This window comes from Canis lupus, chromosome 17, assembly GCF_003254725.2.
Source record: "Canis lupus dingo isolate Sandy chromosome 17, ASM325472v2, whole genome shotgun sequence".
Taxonomy (NCBI): Eukaryota; Metazoa; Chordata; class Mammalia; order Carnivora; family Canidae; genus Canis; species Canis lupus.
Window position 1 is genome coordinate 17,740,469 of NC_064259.1, and position 22,647 is coordinate 17,763,115.

General features: G+C 38.6%; 1 long non-coding RNA gene across 2 annotated transcripts in view; it reads right to left on the reverse strand.

Moving 5' to 3' along the window:
• The window catches only part of LOC118351253 (uncharacterized), a 112,063-nt gene that overhangs the window by 81,011 nt on the left and 8,405 nt on the right, over positions 1-22,647 (reverse strand). For both annotated transcript variants that reach the window (XR_007403285.1, XR_007403284.1), the window contains exon 2: positions 13,460-13,642. This is a non-coding gene — a long non-coding RNA (uncharacterized LOC118351253). The remainder of the gene's footprint in view (positions 1-13,459; positions 13,643-22,647) is intronic.

The following is a 22,647-nucleotide window of genomic DNA, read 5'->3' on the forward strand; positions in this document are numbered from 1 at the left end:
TGAGAGCTTCCAACAAGTGACAAAGTAAAGTCAGCATGGTGTTGTCACTGTTCTGACACAATCTGGTGAGGGGACACTGGGTGAGTTAACTATGTAAGCATTCTTCAAGCATTACATCAGTCTTCTAATCTATGAGATAGGGCCTCATTTAATGTGAGAGTTAAAGAAATGAATTAGAGGAGGGGGTTAACGCCTGTTAAAGCGTTGTGCCTGGCACAGGGCAGGACCTGGATGAATGGTGGATTTTTGCCTCATGTTTTAGGTGGAAAGTTGCTGCTTAGAACTTGGAAGCTGCAGCACGGTTTAGATACCAGCAAGCTCCCTTACCACTCTGAACTTCACAGTATTCAAATGCATCAATAACAAATTAACATTTTCATGACTATGTGCTCCCCAGAGCAGACAAAGACAGCTGGCAGCACCCAGCATCACCCTCCTACTTTCTGAGATGAGCAAGCTAAAGTTAAAAGAACCTAGTAATGTCAAGTAAATATATTTGAGCCTGTCACTGGAAAGTTCCTAATAAGGTTTCCAAGTGATTCATTTGGTGATGGGAAGCATCTGACTCACCCAGTCTGCCCTTGTACACATCTGCAGATTTGATGGACAACTGGCCTCAGCTAATGCTTTTTCAGAGCAATCCAAGGTGTTCTTCACAGGGCATCAAAAACACAACAATGACTCCACTGAGAAATGATGAGAACCAAAAATAACAATTGTATCATCTTCACCAACACAAGAGCACTGGAAAGATGAGAACCAGTATTGCCCAGAAAGAAAGACATGCTATTTTTCAAGTCATTAAGGGGTAAACACCAGAACCACCAGATTCCCCCAGGAGTTCATGTCAGTGGGCTGCACTTGACTATACAGACATCGCGTGCCACATTACAGGGAAATGTCACTAAGCCAAAGGATCTCAGACAGGGCATCCAGTAAATTCTGAGCAAAGCTAGTGGCTGTATCTGGCTGGACTCCAAAAGCAAAGCATTTGGGAATGTGACCTTGCTACATGAAACCTCCAGATGGTGAATTAGAGACAGCCTGCCACTCACAGTTGAAAGGTTCTCCTGGACACCCTGTGCAAGTGTGGTATCTTCCAACTGCGTCCCCATTGCTTCCGTCTGCACCCATACGGGTTCCTGTACCATTTGAGGCACTCCCTGATGTTGATGTATTATTTGATTTTTCCTAAAATAATGTTTTTAAGGTTATTCAAATGTTCTGCCTCCCTTCCTAAATTTTAAGTTTTTCTCCAAATCCTCATGTCCTTCTCTCCTTCTCCAAACCCAAGTTTCAGCCCTAACCTCACCATAGGGCCCCACTCTAATGCCTGTGCTATGACTCGGAGAGAGGATTCCTGTCAGCTTTAATCTCAGAGCACATGGGATGCCCAGAAGTCTTCATGTATGATATTGGTCAAAAGAACTGTCATGCACAGTGTCATCAAAGTGTTCACTCTTGCATATCAAACTCCTGCTTATTGCACCAATTTTTAAGCTCATTAAAATAGCATGCAACTTGCTTTCCAAAGTGTGATATATTTGTGACGACTTGCAAGAAATGCAAAATGTGGAAAAGAAGACAACTGTTGTTAATAAGGGCCAACTATTGATGATGATGATGATGATGATGAATGCATAAATGTGTTTTGTGCACATTCCCCTTCTCACTTCATGCTGACTTTGCTAACAAAGAAGATTAAGAGACTCAAAATAGGGAGACAGAGAGATCTTTGTAAAGATGCAGAGCTTCCCTATCCACAGTTGGACCCTGGAAAAAATGCATAGGTTCATACCTCTAAACCACAGACCCAGGATTTAAAGGCCTGCTTCAGTATAAGGCTGTGATTGCTGCTGCTAAAGTGTTTTCAGAATAGTGATATCCACAGGAAAGATCCTATAACCTGGGAACACTCCTTTGCACACTCCTAAACAGTCCTGGAGGACTTAGAGACACATAAAAAGAGAAAGGCTTTTCTACTCTCCTGCTTTCATCTTTTCTAGATCTTTCCTCCTTTCCAAATTCTACGTACATACTCATACTCAATGCACACTCAAAAAGAACAGAAAATATCTCACCAACTCTGACCCTGTTCCTGAATTATTTGCCCAAAAGGAATAGAAGGTAGTAGAAATCTGAAACATTTTGTTAACCAGAAAATTTTCATCTATTAGTTAACTATGATATCAGTAAGTATTCATCATAAAAAATTAAAACAATGCAAACTAGAAAGATAAAGTTTCCACAAATGATGGTTTATGAAGATTTTACAAATAGAATAGTCAACATTCTCCTTTACATATTGAGCTACAAGTTCTGATTTACCTCCTGAAAATAGTGTATGATTAGAGCATTTCTGGAAAATTATACCATAAATTGATAACCATAATTGCTTCTTGGAATAAAGAAAAACGTACTTTTCCTAATCTCTTATACCATTCAAATTTATCACTATGAACATGCATTGCCTTCTAAAACCAAAGATAAACAAATTAGACAATTAATCAACTTGGCTATTTTTTTTAATTGTTCTTATTAAGACATCAAAATTCAGGCCTTCAAACTAAAGTTCTTTTTTAGTTTGAGGATCTGAAAACAGAGGCTTTGGTCCCAGATCTCTCCTTAATATGTCTCACAACGTGTTTCCAAGTCATGAACACAGAATATCTTTTCTATTTTTTTCCAAAATATCTTTTCATTTATCAAATTTTGTAGTTTTATATGGTTCTTGTACATATCTTGTTAGATTTATTCCTAAGCATTTCATTTTGGGCTGTTATTGTAAATTATATTTTTATTTTTTTAAAGATTTATTTATTTATGATATACATAGAGAGAGAGAGAGAGAGAGAGAGAGAGGCAGAGACACAGGAGGAGGGAGAAGCAGACCTCATGCCAGTAGCCTGACGTGGGACTCGATCCCGGGACTCCAGGATCGCGCCCTGGGCCAAAGGCAGGTGCTAAACCGCTGAGCCACTCAGGGATCCCCTGTAAATTATATTTATAATCTGAATTTCAATTTTGTTAAGCTGAATTGGTATATAGGAAAACATTTGACTTTTATATATTAACTTGTGTCCTATGACCTTGCCATACTCATTGCTTAAGGAGATTTGGCTTACTTATTAGTTTTTTGATTCTTTGGAACTTCTGTATAGACAATCATGTCATCTCTAAACAAAGACAATTTTATTTCTTCATGCCCAATCTTTAAAACTTTATTTCCTTTTCTTGTCTCATGGTATTAATTGAGATTCCATATAATGTTGAGTAGGAGTGACGAGAGATATCCTTGACTTGTTCTGATCCTGGGGGGAAATTCTCTCACCATTAAATATAATACTGTCAATTGTCAGTTTTCTGTAAATATTCTTTATCAAATTGAGGAAATTCCCCTCTAATCCCAGTTTGTTGAGAGTTTTTATCATGAATTGGCGTTACGCTTTGTCAAATGCTTTTTCTGTACAGTCAATACTATCATATGACTTTCTTCCTTACCTGTTAACATGATGGATTACATTGATTGATTTTTCTAATGTTGAGTTAGCCTTGTATACCTGAAATAAATACTATTTGCTTGTGGTGTATAACTCTTTTTATACAATGTTGATTCAATTAACTAATATTTTATTGAGGACTTTTATTTCTATGTTGATATAACTTTCCTTTCTTATAATATCCTTATCTAGTTTTGTTATTAGATTAATGCTGGCATCATAAAATGGTCAAGAAGTATTCTTTCTGTTTCTATTTTCCTGGAAAAGATTGTTGAAAAGTAGTATCATGTCTTCCTTAAATGCATGGCACAATTTACCAATGAAAGCACCTGGAACTAGAACTGGTACTTTTTTTTAAGTTATTAATTATTGATTTAATTTCTCTAAGAAATTTAAGGCTGTTCATACAATCTATCCTCATAAGAGTTTGGCAGTTTGTATCTTTCAAGGAATTGACCAATTAAACTAAATTATCAATGTTGTGAGCATAGAGTTACACATGGTATGTCTTTATTATCCTTTTAATGTCCATTAACTCAGTAGTGATAACTTTTCTTTTATTTCTAATTTTGGAAATTTTGTGTCTTCTCTCTTTTTTCCTGGTTAGTATGACTAGATGTTATTCAATTTATTAACATTTCAAAGAACCAATTTTTGGTTCATTGATTTTTTTGCTATTGTTTTCCTATTTTCAATTGCATTGACATTTGCTCTTATTTTTATTAGTTATTTTATGCTTATTTTAGGTTTAAATTGCTCTTTTTTTCCTCTAGTTTTCTAAGGTGATTTAAGATTTATTTAAGATCTTATTTTCTAATACATGCACTTAAAGCTATACATTTCCCTCTAAGCACTGCCTTCACTGCATCCTACAAATTTTAATTTTATTTTCATTTTCATTGACTTCAAAATAATTTTTCATTTCTCCTGAGACTTTTTCTTTCATTCATGTGTTATTTAGAAGTGTTTTTATTTCATATCCAAATATTTGAGTATTTTCCAGTTATTTTGGTTATTGATCTCCAATTTAATTTCATTATGGTCTAAGAACATAATATGATTTCTATTATTTTAAATTTGCTAAGATGTATTTTGCATACCAGAAAGTAGTCTATTTTGGTGAATGATCCTTGTAAGTTTGAGAAAAATATGCATTCTATCATTATGGGATGGAATATTCTATAAATGTCAATTAGATCAAGTTGATTGATAGTGCTGTTCAGGTTGATTACAGCCTAACTGATTTTCAGCCTGCTTTGTCTATCAATTACTGCAAGTCTCCAACTATAGTAATGTATTTTCCCATTTCTCCTTGAAGTTGTGTCAGTCTTGCCTCATGTATTTTGGCACTCTTTGGTTAGTTAAATATACATTAAGGATTGTTATGTCTTCTTAAAGAATTGACCCCTTTATTATTATATAATGTGCCTCTTCATTGCTAATAATTTTCCTTGTTCTGAAGTCTGGTTTGTCTGAAATTAATATAGCTACTCCAGCTAGCTTTTGATTAATGTTGGCATGGTATATTGTTCTCCATCTCTTTACTTTTAACATATCTGAGTGACTGCATTTAAAGTGGCTGTTTTGTAGACAAAATATAGTTGGGTCTTATTTTTTTACTCACTCTGGCAATTTCTATTTGTTAATTAGTATAATTAGACCATTTACACTAAAGTTATTATTGATATAGTTCAATTAATATCTATTATATTTGTATCTGTTTTTATTCATTGCACTTGTTTATTTTTCACACCTTTTTTATGCTTTCTCTGGTTTTAACTGAGCATTTTACATGAATCCATATTCTCTCCTCTCTTTGCATATCAACTATTTTCTTTTTAAAAACTTAATCTTTGTCCTAGAATTTGAAATACACACTTTTAATTAATCTAGGCCCACCCTCAAATAATAGTTGCATTGCTTCATGTTTAGTAAAAGTGCCTTATAAATATCAGAAATGCTGCTCTCTATCTCTTACGAGAATGTTGTTATTCATTTTACTTATCCATAAGCCAAATCATACAATCACATAGTTATACAAATAAATTGTTACTACAATTACTTCAACAGCTATCTTCTAGATCAATTAAAGATAAGAAATATAAAGAATTTTATTTTACCTTTGTTCCAGGTAAGCATATTTCAGAGTGATTTTTCTGTATTTACCTGTCTCCCCAGATTTTGAAGTGATGGTTACTCTACAACATCATTCTCTAATGTTCTAAGAAAAGTCAGTGACATTTTTTCCAGCTTTTTTCTTGTTGTAAGGATGGGAATGATTACTTCCAAGCTCTTTACATGTAGAAGCTAAAACTGGAAATCCCTTGACTTGTGTTTCAATAGTCTCATCTATAAAATGGAAAAGATCCTGTGCTAGAGGCTTCAAGAGCAATTAAATCATATAAGGAGAGGGCTTTCAGGAGGATCATGAGCCAAGACCTTCTATATGATCTATTAGCCTGTCCTTCGTTTTATCAAAGTTGATTCCTTTTTCTTTTTTTTAAATAGGCTTTATTTTTACAGCAGTTTTAGATTCACAGTAAAATTGAGAAGGTACAGAGATTTCCCATACACCCCTGGCTCTACATGTCACAGCCTCCCCCACTATCAAAACCATGTGCCAGAGGATCATTGATACATCATAGTCATGAAGAGTCCATAGCTTACAACAGGGTTCACTCTTGGTGGTGCACATTCTATGGATCCAAACAAATGTGTAATGACATATATCCATCATTATAATATCATATAGAGTATTTTCACTGCCCCAAAAAAATCTTTTTTCCTTTTCCTATTCATATTGTAATTTTTAAACATTATAATCAGGAATCTCAAGAGATTATATCCTGAACTTTATTTTTTTTCATTCTATCCATACATAATCATACAGACTTATATACCTTTGCCCACAAGGATTTCTGAATTAAGCCATAAAAGTACTAGATTATGTATTCCTCTTGATCGCTATATCCTTGACATTTGCCTACTCTGCATTTTCACAGTACGGATTCTACCTAAAATATACCTAGACTCAAATTAGGAATAACAATGGGGGTACTCAGGAATCAGATGAGTTATAGGTTATGGGATGAAAAGTGCAAGGTTCAGAAAAGGCTGGGGCAATAGAAACAGCATATTCAATGTTAGAATGAAGCAAAGCATAGATGAAGAAACAACATCGAAGGGTCTGTGACCCTCACTACCCTGGGATAACTGTCTTTCCTTGGGATTCCAACTGAACCTCTAGTTGTCAGCCTGCCTGCTTTCTCACATGTTCAAAATTACCACTATTCTTAGAATTATAAAATACCCAAAATGTAATGAACATGAGAACTCATATAGTCTGGTCAATCATCCAAGGCAAGAATCTTTTCAAACTGAGTTATATTACTAAAACCATATCCAGTTTTGCCCTCAGCCAAACCTCATCTTACAATTTTCAAATCTTATTGTGTAAGACTTCACATTCTGAGGGAAATATGAGAATCCTTCAATTGAGAATCACCTGAAGGCTTCATTAACTTGAATGATTTACTCCTCACCCAACTACAAGCTGGATAAACTGCCATCTGCCCCCTCCTTTGCCTTGGTCTTCTGGCCACTCTCAATCCATGTGGCAAGGGCCCATACAGCCAACCTGCCCCAGGTTTGAAATAAATAATATGAACCCTGGTACCAAATGCATGAGTAAAGTTCAAAGATTTATGCTATCTTTTAAAATTGGGCCAATTCCTGTGCACAAGAAAAAAATCGATTGTTGGGCCTGCTTTGTTCTTAAAAAAAATCAATCATGGTTCCTGCCAATGATCCCATTACCCTCTGGATGCCGGGGTCCCTCCTTCACAGGCCCCATTGCATGTTGACATCAGCTGTACTGAACTGCATTTCCATAAGACTTCTGTTTTGGTTTAAGATTGAAATCACCTTTTATATTCCCTTCTCTTCTTAGCATCTTTAGACCCCTATTACTTTTCCCCAAAATAACTGTAAGTGTGTGAACTAATTAGCTTAGGAGCACAGGCTCCCTTAATGCCTTCGGAATCCTGCCATGTCACACTGCTTTTTCTATGTTCTGAGCTGCAAAATAGCCCCTCACTTGGTTTTGGTTTAATTATTCTTCAAGGTCATCCCTGTGCCACTTGTGTCCATGTTCCTTTTCTTCTCTGCTTCTGTTTTTAAGAGGATTTTTAAATAGGTTTGGCAGCTCAGCCGTTTTTGAGTCATTACTAGCTTCAATCCCCTTTCGCACTTATTACTTGGCCTATTTTTTCTCTAGCCTCGCCTCTTTCTCTGCTATATTTGCAAGAGTGTTTCTGATTCTAACTCCTTTGCCAGGTTGGAATTGTTCTGTGTTTTGGTGGCCTGTATTATTTCCCCACAGTTTGAACGAATCTTGCATGGTCTTGATTTGGGAATTGGCCCTTTCCTTCTATTTACAGCACAGACAGACCTTTTACTTCAACATCCAATTGCTCCTCTAGGAAGCTGGGCTGAATGTTCCCTTGATCTTCAGGATGCTTACTGGACAGGTAAGAGCCCCAAGAAGACAGCTTCCCCATTCACAGGTGTTCCACGGCACCCTAGCCTTCCAGATTTCCAATCCACCTACTGATTCATTTCTATGTTCAACTTTGACAGAAACCAGAATTGTGGTTAAGAATAATAAAACAAATACAACAATTATAATAACAATGCCACCTCCCACCAGAGAGCACTGAAGTATTTTCAAGCACTTTCCTATAAATTATACAATCCATAACACATTATATGTATAACAGACTTTTTTTGCTTTCTTCCAATTATTATTCTAATTTTCTATTTGCTTCCAACCTTTTATTGTAATGTTCTTTCCCACTTTGCATTATCAAGCATCACCTTGTAGAGCTTTGGAAGACACTTCAGAGATGAATGTAGACTGAGGGGTTTTGAACTCCTTAAAGTAGCAGAACACAAAGTTAATCCTAAAACCAGGGCTCACATCCTATAAGGAATGTGGAGGGATAATCAGAAAACTGAGGATTAAGACCTCACAACTGAGCATGCCCAACAGAAACTGAGGAAATATCACAACTCAGAGGTACAAAGAAGACCCAAGCATCACTCAGTAATGCCAACAGCAGGCTCTAGGCAACACCTCATTCCAGACATTGCAGACAATGGAAATAGATTCTTAACTGAGATTTAGTATAGTTTTCAGGTGGAATAAAGTCTGCCAAGTATGAGCCTCTTTGGGTAGACGGTCTGGACATGCTATCAAAGTAGAGTGCCAAGTATAGAGGGAGAAAAATAGATACCCAATGATGAAGCAAGACAGAAGACTCAAAGGCCAGGGAAACACATCTTCGAAAGTGCACTGTTATGGTCTAAATTGGAGATAGAGCCTTTAAAGAGGTGATTCACCAAAAATGAAGAGACAGTTTGGGTGGGCTCTAATCCAGTTGACTGGTGTTATTATAAGAGAAGAAAATTTGGACAGACAATAAGATACCAGGGATGAGCATGCACATTGGAAAGACCACTTGAGGATACGGGAAGAAGGTGGTAGTCCGTAAGCAAAGGACAGAGAAGAAACCAAATCTACCCACACCTGAATCTCGGAACTCTTGCCTTAAAAAATTGATTTCTGTTAAGCCACCCAAGCTGTGTTCTTTGTTACAGCAACCTAAGCAAATGAATATATTCACCCACAGGATAAATTAAGCAGAAAACTCTCAAGTCATTTGTCCTGAGTTGAACTCTCACATGATCTCTTACTTGCTATATGACCTTGGGTAAGTTATGTAACCAATCCATTCCTCAGCTTTTTCATGTTTAATGAGGAGGTATCTACAACACTGCCATGAGGATTAAATAAGTAAACCCTTGTAAACCAGTTGGAAAACATGATAACGTGCTATGTGTTAGTTGCTGCCATCATCATCATCATCATCATCATCATCATCATCTAACATGCAAGGATTTTTCATGGATTTCAGGAAAGGCAGAAGAAAATTGATGAGACTGGGGCAAACATGTAAATAGAAATGGATTTTTGAAGCAGAAAGTTTGTGACCGAAAGCTTCTACCAGGCAAACATCAATAGCTAATTCTGGGAAATGAAGACAGTCCTGGAAGATGGAGTATTTCTCTCCCCTTTAATTCACACACATTGTCTGAAGCATGGGCTTCCCAGAATTCAAAAGCATTTCAGCAATAAACATTAAGCACCCACATCCTCAGTAATATGGAGAAAAAGAATAAAGATAAATGCCATCATTGCATATGTGCTATGGGGCAGGCTTGATGCCACCACACCCCAAAACAAAAAACAGGAGAAAAAAATTCTGGAGTCACATCAATTTTTTATGTTAAATTTCTACATGTTCTTTTATGTTGTTGTATATGAGAAAACTATGAATATTCCCTTTCCTTGAAGAGAAGCCCTCTTCCTACCCTACCATGACAGAGATAAAGTGGACAAGAGTTAGTGTTCAAATTGTTGGATAGGGTTGGAAAGAATCCTTTTTTAAGCAATGATTTCCATATTTTTAGACAAAAGGGTTATTTGTCTAAAAAAGTAAGCACAGGCTCTATGATGTGGTAATAACATGGGGAACTAAATATTTGACACTTTGAGTTCTCCAGTCTTCATTTCAGCCTGCTTAGGAAAAAAAGGAGATTGAAACCACATTCCTGGAAATGTCATATTTATCGACAGTGATAAATTTCTGAGTCCGAAGGACTCATCTGCACTTACTTTTGCAGCAAAGACTCAGAAAATGGGCAATTGCTTCCCCAACATGAAAAAAGCATCCTAGAGCTGAGTATTTGATTGGAAAAAATGAGAACAGCTTACCAAAGATGAGAGCTCTGGGAGATCGTTCACGTTCAGAAAAGAAACCAAGTGTGGCTAAGAAAGGCAAGCCGACTAGTCCAACAAGAGGAACTGAATAGAGTCTGCATATTACACATACAGGGAGTATGTCTCATTGTAACATTTTTTTCCATCACTTAGAAGACTGGTATCAAAACACTTATCTCAAAATTCTACTGGTCTACAAATCTATCTCAGAATTCCTGGTTTTAGTCCTGTTTTCCTAAGGCTCAAGAAAGACCAATGTTGGTTTGAAAAAGAGATTATTTCAAACTATTTTATTCTGATCCCCTGAGAAATCAGATTTCTGAAAATACCTCAATTAGATTTGTACTTTTGTGACCCTTCAGCCCTAACAACAAAGTCTAGGAACTATGAGTTATGTGTCTGCCAAACAAGTTAAGGAAGGCTTTTAATAAGACCAAGAAGGGCAGAGCACTTGGTGAGGCAGGTAGGAATGGAACGTATATGCGGTTTGGTGGCTTAAAGAATTTTTGAGGATGTTTGCCTTCTGCAGCCATAAACTACCCCATGAGTGGCTCTACTCTATATCCTGTTTGACAGACTGGTTGATCTATCGTCCACTCCTACTCTACACAAACTGGCCAGGCTACATAGCTAACCCAAATTCTGCAAACACTGAGACCTGTTGGCATTACTTTTCCCCCCTTGTTTATTAGTATGTGTTGACATCCAGACAGATTCTCAGGCAGGTCCTGTAGACTTCAGATTTTCACAATATTACAATTTCAGCAGGCTGAATGTTAAAAAATGGAAATTGGACAGACTGTTATCAACTTTAATCGACCATTAGAGCATCAGAGCCTGAAGGCACAGTATTTAACGGTTGGAATGGGGTGGTCAAGTAAAATGCTGTCTCTTTCATTTGGAATCTGGGAATAAAGCCAACCCAGATAAAAAGGGAAAAAAAGCCATTACTCTGACAGCTGTGGCAGAGCACAAGGATCCGCGTTGCAAAGGAGGCCAAGATGCAAATATTGCAGTACACTTGGGTAAGGTTTGTCTGTGAGTTCTGGTTTGCAGATTTTGTACATAATGGAGATAAATAAGCCAAGGAATGAGATACTGACCTATCAGAATGAAGGCCATTATCTAATATCAAAAATGGATACTGTGACATCATATTATATTGCCAGCCTTGGCCTCAAAATGTCATCACCTTTCTGTGCAGCAATGGCTGTCTTCTTGGAGAGGCACATAATTTGCTGCTTTGGTTAGGCTTCTCTGCCTCAGCCCTGGGTTTAGAGAATGATTCTGGAATTAAGGTTTTTAACGACACCGGTACTAGTGAGCGTTCACCTGTTGGCAGCCATCTTGTTAAAACCACCCATGAGAGAAAAGTTCCTTTACTGTAAGTGAAGTCCCCATTCTCCTTTATGCCTCTGTTGGCCATGCCAGATTCCTTCCCGACACCATTTACTCTGCTAATGTGGTTTTGCACATTATGAACTTCCAGAATGTGAAACTGAGCACAGTTTTCTTTTAAACAAAATATATTGTTTATGTAAAGAGTCTAATGGCCCATAGCAATCCAATTTACATGTAAAGTACAAGATTTCATATTGGATCAGTTTTATTACCTCACATATGAAAGATATTGAGCAGTGGTAGGTATATTGTATTTGTATCAGAAAAATACAAGGGCAGATTTATTAGGCTTGTGCTTAATAATATTAGAATCGATTATCCCAATGAGACGTGAGACATCTGTTCATGGTGGGGAGAGGCATCATTTCCACCCCTGCTGCTTTTCAGTAAACCCTCTCCCCTCAATCAAGTGACCATACCTAAAGGGTTAATAAAGCCTCCCAAAGTGAGGACATGAACTCTCTATCAGCAACAAGGGAATATTGTTGATATCATTTAAAATTTATTAAGCACATTTAGTTTGCTGGGCATTGTACCAAACCCATAAAACATAAGATATTTTATCACTGGTTGCTTTCGTATGCTAAATATGTTGATTTGCTTGACCTCTCGAAAACTGGATTTAATCTTTCCCATATTTCCTACATTATGAAACCCCAAATCTATTTTTCTTTATACTTTAGCTTTTCTTTCTGTGAAACTCCAGTCACTAGACAATCCCTTTACAGAGTAATCTGTATTCTCATAAACTATAAACTATTTGAAATACCTTAGGAGAGAATGCATCTTTTTTATTATTATTAACTTAGAATGTTGTTCTTTAAGCACTGTGGTTGAGACAGAAGAGCTAATCCTTTTGAGTACTACCAACAGATTTTCTTGATGCCCTCTCTCCGTTTGCCACAATACATTGTCATTCAATACAATTGAAAGTTCCAATCAATATTACTTAAATCATATGAGGATAAACCATATTCTTGATTTAACAAAAACTAAAACAAGGAGGCAACTTTGTAAGGGACACATAAATTTGAAATGAAACTACTACAAAGGTCAATTTACCCATAACATCCTGCTGGAAATTTTGTTACGTTTTTGGATAAATGATTTTGTTTTATGAATTTTCATCTCTAAACATTTTTTTTCTTTTTCATGTTTTCAAAGTTGGAAAAAGCTTTCTTTTCCAACCTAAGCTGCTTCTTGGAGTAAAAATATGTTCCCTAGGTGCCCATGTCTGAGTGGATGTGATTGTGCTTTTAGAGTTAGATACACACATTTTCCACGGCCTTCTAGCCTCTAGCATGCAGGCAAAGTTCGAACACAACATCGCAAATAAACAAAACTAAACTGAACAGCTAAAGCCTTCTTTCAAGGAAAGACAAACCCATTAGCAAGCAAAGGGCAGACCACAATGTGACTCATGCCTATGCCCCAAAGATAACTCACCCGTGCTCATCCTAGAGAGAAAATGTATTGTCTGTGTGTTCATTGAGTCCACACATAGCTTACACTTTCTGAGCCTTGAACAATGTGTCCTCTAGCATGGATTAGTTGTATAGTCATTACACTTGTGGATATTGGTTACATGAGTATTGTCTCGCCTTGTGCAGAAAAACAATGCTTAACTAAAATACTGAGTTTACATTAAAAACATTTCTTCCACAATAAATCTTCCTCTCTACACATTCCCAAGTCTAGGCTTAGTGCTAAATCCAACCTTTGCCAGCACTGGTGCTCATCAGGAAGAGAGGGAGCTGAAGCAGGGGAACTACTCCCCAGACAGAAGTGGTGCCTCCCAGCTGGGTCATAGCTGCACGATGACTGGTCTCCGAAGGTCACTAATATGCATCCATCAAATTAAGGAGCTCTCAGGTGCTCCTTTCTCTTCAGATATCAGAGACTAGGATTCAAATGGGAGAGAAACACACATTTAATCAGTTAATAAACTTACTTCAGACAGGCTTGCCCCATGCCTTGATAAGGAATTTCTATTTCTCATGTGTTGTCATTTCTATTCTTAATGCATTAGATCTACCCTCTTTCGTTGATCTCCATCCCTTACCAGGCAAGCATCCATGGCACCTTACTTGTCAGACACTAAAGCAGCTGTCTTAGTCTGTTCAGGTTACTGTAACAAAATACCACAGACTGGATGACTTATAAACAGTAGAAATTTATTTCTCACAGTTCTGGAGGCTGAAAGTCCAGTATCATGATGCCAGCATGGTCAGGTGAGGGCCCTCTCCAGAGTCCCAGACTTCTCATCACATCCTACATGGTGAAAGGAGCAGGGAGCTCTGTGGGACCTCTTTCCTCAGAGCACTAATCCCATTCATGAGGACTCCACCTTAGACCAAACTACCATCAAAGGCCACACCTACTAATGCCATTACCTTTGGGGGTCCAAATTTCAACATGAATGTGAGGAGGGCACAAACATTCATACCATAACAGGGAGATAAGATCCATAGTGATATAATTATTAAATAACACAAGGAGATGTGTGATTAAAACATCAAAATGCAAAGCTATTGAAGTTCAGGGAAACAAATATTCCATTATATCCATTATACTCTATCACCAAGGCAGAAAAGCAGATGAACATATTCTTGAAATATTTCCAATGGTAATTGAAATAATAAGAGTTTTCCTTTCCTTGTCCATAAGCAGAAAATTCAAGTAATCACATCACGTTGGTACCTTGTCATTCCATTTACTAGATGAAGCAAAAGAAAAGCATCAATAATGCCCCCATTTTTATATGAATCTAAATGTCTTTGGTTTCCACCTTATTTCCTTTCCTAATGCAAAATGCATTTTCCCAAAGAAACAATGTTATACATGTGACAATTAGTACCCCTCTACTGCAGCCCTTTAAATGCATCTGACAAGCCCATGTCAGCTGTTAGAAGAAACTAGTAAAAAAAAAAAAAAAAAAAAAAACCACACTCTTCCAAAATATCTCCAGGTTCTCTCCAGGCTTTGTAAGAGCCAAAGATAAGAATATATAAAACACAAGATGCTGGAAGGAATCAGGGATCTCTCTGACTAGAAAACTTTCTGAGCAAGAGCAGTATTGTAAAATATCTGTTTATTTGCATATCTTCTCTATTGGTGGTAAGGTCTTCAAAGAATGGGGCAAAGACTTCCCTATCTCATTCTTGTACAGTGCCTAGAAAAACAACCCACAAATGGTTGCTTAATTAATTAATTAATCCATGCTTCAAGGTTAATTAACTCCCCCAAACGAAACTTCTATTTATTCAGTGGTCTCAACCGAAGTTTAGAGGGAAAGCAATCTAATTGAATTAATTCACCCTAAGACATAAATTATTAAAAATACATCAGTTTGAAATAGGACTTGACAATGGTATTTCTTAAAATCTCAGGAGATTTTCATGAGCAGCCTAGCTTGAGATTTACTGGCATAAAATGTCCTCTGTGCTGTGGGCCCTGCTTCTCTCTGCCGCTTCTCCCATCATGTGCCCACACATAGACTGAAATAGATGTCCTTTTACATGCACACTCTACTTTGCCAGACCCCCAGGTCTCTTTCACCATAGTGGAGAACCTGGAAGTTAGAGGGATGTTACTGTCTCCCTCAATGTCTTCCTACCACTATTATTTGCCTTTTATGGTCTGAATGATTATGTCCCACCAAAAACCATGTTGAAATCTTAACCCGCAAAGATGATGACATTAAGAGATGAGGCCTTTGGAAGTTCTTAGTCATGAGAGAAGAATACTAATTGATGGGATTAGTGCCTTATCAAAGACTGCAGAGAAATCCCCAGCCCCTTCCACCATGGGAAGACACAGTGAGGAAGCACCACAGTGAGAAGGCCCCAGGGAGGAGGGCCTTTACCAAACGAGACCACCCTGGTGCCTTGATCTTGGACCTCCCAGCCCCTAGAACTATAAGAAACAAATTTATGTTGTTTATAAGCTACCAAGTCTGTGGTATTTTGTTATAGCAGCCCAAACAGACTAAGACATTGCATCCTAAATCAGAGTCTTCTTTTCCTGGAAATGGATGTCAGAAATTATGTCGCATTATGCATATTATTAAATCTTATTCATTATAGAAGAGCTGAATAAGAGTAAGAAAACTAAATCAGAGGCTACTCTGGAAATTAGGTGAATGTAAATGAGAAGGACAGAGAGAGGGAAAGTTCTCTAGGATTCAGCAGCAGCAGCAGCCCATCCCCGTGGTGAATAGATGATGCTGGTATTGGGTTTTCTTCATCTTCAGGGTAAAACTCATTGTCTAACTACAGAAAAGGATTTATTGGAGTTGCCAGAGCTTTGAAAGGGGGTCATAATTCCTGACACCTCTTCCCATTTTTTCTTCATCCTCTAGCATAAAATATCCAGACAATTTGGTTATGACTTAGTAGGTACTGATGGTACAGCTTACGGTTTCATTTTGATGGATTCCAACCTGACCCATCCTGCTGGATTTGTCATAACAGAGGAGGTCACAGAGACCAGAGTGAGTTCAGGGCAGTTTTAAAGTCCATAAAAATGGATGTTTCTCATGAAGTCAACAAAATTGTATTCTCTGATGATGGATCTGCTACAAGCATTGCTCCATCTGAAATATTTAGGGCTTATTCTTTGAAGATTCTCCTGAAATACCCCCTCAGCCTGTCTTCCGCAAATGTGCCTTCTTGAGCAATTTGGTTGCAGCAGGGAAAAAAAAGAGGTAGGGGGATTTATCAAGATTAATTAATACACAAGAGGAAAGAGATGTAGGTGATTAAACTAGCCTCTCAGGTCCATCATAAATATTTTATTCATTTGTGTGTCTGCAATCCTGTCTTAGCCATCTAGGAAATGGCCCTGGATGTGAGGCCCAAAGCCTCATATGAGTGAAAACAGGGTGTAAGCACTCTTTTAGCCAGGACCACAGATGGAGAAATTTAGAGCAGTAGGATTTCATCAGAAGGGAGATAGGAGGGGTCACACCCTTACTGCATGCCCTGGATAGACTGTGAATGTCTGTAGACAATGAATTATAGGAAATACAGAGGAAAGTCTTGGTGGATGGAAGACAGCTCCCAGAGAAGCCGGTGAACTGGATTGGTACCCCTAAATTCTTCTTTACCTGGGCCTCTCCACTGGCCTCTGGAGATGCACTCAGCTTTTCCTCTCTAGCACATTCACTATTGTTTCCACACACCATCCCTCTGCCCTCTACCATGTGATGCCTTCCCTTTACTCTCCACCTGTCTGGCTTTTCCAACCCAGCCTCAGAAATCAAGCTCCAGTGTATCTCCACAGTGAAGTCTTCCGTAACAATACTGGTTCAGCATTATCCACATTACTTGTAACCAGAAGGTTTTGTCTCAGAGTGGGGCTGATTTCATGAAGGAACATTTCAACTGCCCAAAGTAATTAAAAAGGAATTTTATTCTCTACTCACATCTCTCAAAGGGCATGAAAAGGTCTCCCAACGCATAGTTTGTAGTAATATTTATTAAAACCCTCTTTTATCAATTGCCTTCCCATTCCTTTTTTTTTTTTTTTTTTTTTTTTTTTTTTGCCTTCCTATTCCAAAGCTACTCCAGCATCATGCTCTTTGGCCCCTCCCCAGAAAGCTGCCCTTCCTCCCCTAGCCCATGAGGCTTTCTTTCTTCTTTTACTGCATGGGAAGAAGGGGTAGGGGTCATAAGCGTGAGATTCTCTTTAGAGTTCTGGAAAGAATGTCGGCGAATACAGAAGTCATGAATTTGTATCCCATCATCTACTCATTCTATAGTCTCGTTTTTTGACGTTTTTTTCCTGTGTCTTGATCCTGTCTTCCCAAATCAATTGTGGATTATTTAAGGCAAGAAGTATGGTTTATTCATTTTTGTATTTTAGCACAGTGTAGGTTCTCAATAATAGTTCGTGGAATGAATGAAAGAATTAAATTATATAAAAGTCAAAGATTACATTTTATATTTCATTAATTCCTTCTGCAAATATCACACATTATATACTCTGTTACTATTTGCTGATGATAATAAAATAGGAAGGCAAACCAATCTCAGTGAAGAGCTAGAGGGAAGGGAGAAGTTAATTTTATAAAGACTGGAAGAGGAAAAGATCTGAGGCCCTGTTCACAAAATAGTTATTGGTACTACCAGCCCACACTGCCCTCACTCCTTCTCTGTGCTCTCTTTTGGTCCAAGCCAGTAGTCCTGATATAAGTTATGGAATATATGACAAAACACCCAGGTTCCAGGAGCATTTTCAGTTGAAGAGGTAGCACTCTGAGACCAAAGATCCAAAATAATGTCTCTTAGCTGATGAATTTCTAAATATGAGGAATATCATTGACTTTCAAAAATACATTACAAGAAGGACCTCAGGAGTTTTTTATTCCACTCTAAGAAAATTCCTTTCTAAATTATCTCTGGCATGCATGGATGAGCTGTCAATGCCTCTTGTTCAGAAGATAGGTAGAAACTCAAGAGATCCATGAAGAATTATGTCGCACCATGAACCCTCTTGATTTCCTTGACTCATTCCCATACACTCAAGTTGTACAATGCACTCTATACACGTGGCACCCTGAATTGAGTGCAACTTTCCAAGTGTGGCTTGACCAGTACAGACTACAAATAGGATAGGCATCCTTCTAAGGTCTAAGCATGTACCCTTAGCAATGCAGCCAAAGGTCACGTTGTTACTTTTGAGACTTCATGACTTCCACAAGGTCTGGAAATCTTTCATTATAGAAAATATTTTCATTACTTGGGGTCTGCAGATTCATGGTTAGTGAAGGGAAAATGATTTAGGAAGGAAAGCATCATGTCAGGAATCCCATGATTTCAGTATCACTATATTGGCTTGGATAGAAGGGTTCAGGAGGAATGGATGGTCCAAAGGCAGTCTTTTACCCATAAGGAGTTTTTAGTCAACTAAACTTCTAGGGCTTCTTCACCCTAAACAGTTATCATATATTTAGATACTTTTCCTTCTACCATGAATTTGCACAATTTGTTATATGAATCTTAAAAAATAATAAAAATATGGGGATCCCTGGGTGGCTCAGTGGTTTAGCGCCTGCCTTTGGCCCAGGGCGCAATCCTGGAGTCCCGGGATGGGAGTCCCGTGTCGGGCTCCCGGCATGGGGCCTGATTCTCCCTCTGCCTGTGTCTCTGCCTCTCTCTCTCTATGTCTATCATGAATGAATAAATAAATAAATAAATAATCTAAAAATAATAAAAATATTTTGCTTTTTTTTCTTTTACCCATGCTAAAATTGATCTTATCAGATGTGACCTGTCCTTTAAGTTCTTTGCAACCTATTTGGTTCCTGGGTTTGTTATACACCATCATCCCTATTCTCCAAAAACTTGATCAGCATTGCTCTACCTTTTTGTTTTTAGTTGCTTTTGTATTTTTGGTTACCAATAACATCATGAAAGAAACTTACCCTAACCACAGGGAATTGAAGGTTGTAATTTAAGTGACAGGTACATATATGCAAATGCATACATGAGTATGTGCCCCCTCCTCCCACATAAAACAGAGGCACATGGCGTGCGCTTCTCTGGACACACACCTCAGTACAACATCAAAATCAGTCCAGAGCACATGATAGGTATGAAGTAGTCTATATTAGGTGCTATCTGGTAAGAACTGAGAACACTTGCTGGGACCAGAAAGAGAGGAAACATAAGCACACAGTTGGACAGGAAGGTGTGCAGCTTCTCAAGGCATGGCTTGAATAGCCTGGACCAGATATTGCTCTCATGGAGCCTCATGGACAAAAAGTTACCAGAAGAGAAAGCAGTGCCAATTCATTGAGCTCCTATCACCTGACAGCACCTTCAGATGAATTTTCTCTTAACTGTCACCAAAACACAGTAGTATCAGCCTTACCACCTTTACTTTGTGTATAAGAAAATCAAGGTCCATATAAGTTAGGCCATGTGTCCACATAACACATTGGTTAGTAAGCACCAAAACCAGAAATTTCCTTTGGGGCAATCTGATCCACGCTGCAACTGCCTTGAGGTTGCTGCTTTGACCCCGGATAACCTACTGGCAAACCCCAACTTGCTATAACCCAGACCTCAGCTGGCTCCTTCCCTTGACTGGCCACTGCACTTGTCCTGAAAGCAGCCCACAGCTTGTAGAATGACACCCATATGAGTCTTCTGTCCTCACTTGGACCACAGGGCAAAGCCACTACCTATCCGCAGTCAGCTCCCACTTGCCTTCTCCACAGCAACCCTGCTAGGTTTCCATCCTCCTCCTCCTCAGGTGAACCCTGCCTCACCCAGCACCTTTTCTACCAGATGAAGAACTCAACTTCAAATTCACTTGCTTTGCTTTTTGCCAGCAACTTAGCAAGAGGAGCCAGACTATCTAAATCTTGACCCTCGACTTTCCAATGGTGTGATTTCAAGCAAGTTATTCAGCCTCAGGTTCCTTATCTGTAAAATGAGAATAAGAGCAGAGTCTCTCTATTGGAATTCCTAGATGATGTGAGTGATTTGGTGCATGTAAAGATTTAGAGCAGTACCTGGCATGACAAGCACAGGAGACATGCTAGTTCTTATGTGTGCCGCTCTGGGGTCCAGGAGGACAAGAAAGCACAGCTTCCCCCAACTGAACTATAAGAATGAGTAAAGGGGATGCTTAGCTCACAACCAAAAAATAGCTAGAATTGAGATGAGTACTATGAAGGAAATGAGAACATCTACTAGGAGGATCAGGATGAATAGGAATCAGCTAGATTAGGGTCAGTAAACCATGGTTGTGCTAGTTTTAATAAATACAATTTATTGGCACTTTTGTCTATGTATCATATGTGGCTGCTTTTGCTTCACAACCCTAGAGTCCCAGCAGAGACCTGATGGTCCCCCAAGCAAAAGCTATTTACTATCTGGCCCTTGAAGACAATGTTTGGTGACCTCTGAGCTAGATGAAGAGGAAAAGGGAGATAATCACATAGAGGATGTAGGAAGGCTGGGCAAGGAACTGGGGAAATGTACATCCCTCAGACATGAGCTCCCCCAACTTCCTGAAACCATGAACCCGCATCTAAAAGTGTATCTATATATATAGCCAGCTTTCACCTTCTTCCCCTGGCCTCTGAGGAAAAAGTGAACCCCCTAGACTCAAGATGGCAACTCCCTCTGTGCTCAAGCATTTCTCTAAGAGCTTGCTCTCCCATGAGCATACTCTCTCTCTCTCAATCTCTCTCTGGTGTTTCTAGTCTCTTGCTCTTTACTGGGCCCTTGCTCTCACCTCTCTCTAGTGGAGTCTCTCATCCTTCCCTTTACTCACCAGTCCACCCAGGCCAGAAACCTACAAGTCTTCCTTGAGAGCTTCTCCTTCACCTTCAAGAGCCCCATTGATCTCCTTTCCATAATGTCCCTCCTACTTCCCGCCTCCCCATTTCTATCTCCACTGCCTCCTCTACTTCCTCAGCTCTGGCCAGAACCTGCTGCCATCCCTCTTCCCACACACCTGCTCTTTCTCTTTCCCCACTCTGCCTTCTGGGATAGCCTTCTAAAATGTAAATCTGACCCTGTCACACCCCTGCCTAAAACCCATTAGTGCCTCTTACCTGTTTACGGGGAAGGATCCAAACTTTTAAACAAGTTAATACAAAAATCTGCATAATTTATCTCCAAGACATCTCCAACTTCATCCCCTGGCAAGCGAGGACCATCTGTGCTACTGTAACAATCATGCATCTTTCTTCTTTACCTTTTGAACACCCATCCATGTTCCACAAACTCCTCACCTCATGAATTCTTTGTAAGAACACCAACCAGATGCACACTTTCCCAGCTTCCCTTGTAGCTAGGGTACAGGATGCCTGATGTGACCTCAGTTTCCCCAGTCAGATGAACCCAAGTCAGATTCTGAACCTATGGCCAGCAGTATGAAGGATGCACAGCACAGAATTCATTCTGGTGGGGCTGAGGACAGCAATGTCCAGGCTCTATGTCAGTGCCCAGGGCCCAGCCCTGTGGTGTCAAGAATGAAAGCCACCATGACTATGTCCAGCAAAGGGGCAATGAATCTCCTCTAGACTACACAGTTCTGTTGTACAACTTTGAGAATGATTCCTGGATCCCATACTGTCAAGCCTCATATTTCTGCACTCCTAGAAATTCTGTGAGGTCCCTATTTTTTAATAAATTCATTTGTGTGCTTCAAGAGTTAATTTCTATTGTCTAAAAGTAATAATTCTTGCTGATATACTTGTGAAGTCTTTTCTTATACCTTGTTCCCACTTAATAGAGAAAACCAACTTCTTTCTCTTTAGTAGTCTCTCTGTGCCCTAATCTCACACATACACACATATACACACACAGAACTGCAAGACATGTATGACACTTATATTCATGTCTGCCTCCCTCTCTACTATAAACTCATTCATTCATTTATCAAACATCATTATGTTTCTACTAAATGCCAGACACTGATGTAGGTTCTGGGAATATAGCAGAGAGCAAGACAGAAAAGGTCTCTATCTTAATTGGGCTTGGTTTTTAGAAAGCAGATGTATCTTATTTGTATTTAAGTGTCTAGTGTAGTGACTTTTGAGTTCCAAGCCATTCCTGTGTCTCTCTTCAATTTGACCTACTGGCTAAGATCGCATGGCACCAATGACCTTAATCCTGAGCATTGCTTTAACATCAACACATGACCATAAAAGTAGGGGTAGAATGTGCCCCGATCATGTTTGCCTTTAACTAAATCCCCAGAATAACTATCTTGCTCCTTTTAAGTAGCTTGGAGATGAAAGATGACTGCATAGGTCTATTTATGTGTTACAGACGACCAAGGGTTTTGATTTACTTCCTTGTGTCCCTTTTAGCCTAACTCTTCCTAAGACTGGGAAAACAGTAGGTGTTTAATAAATTTAGGTTGAATTTGGCTTAGTTGTTT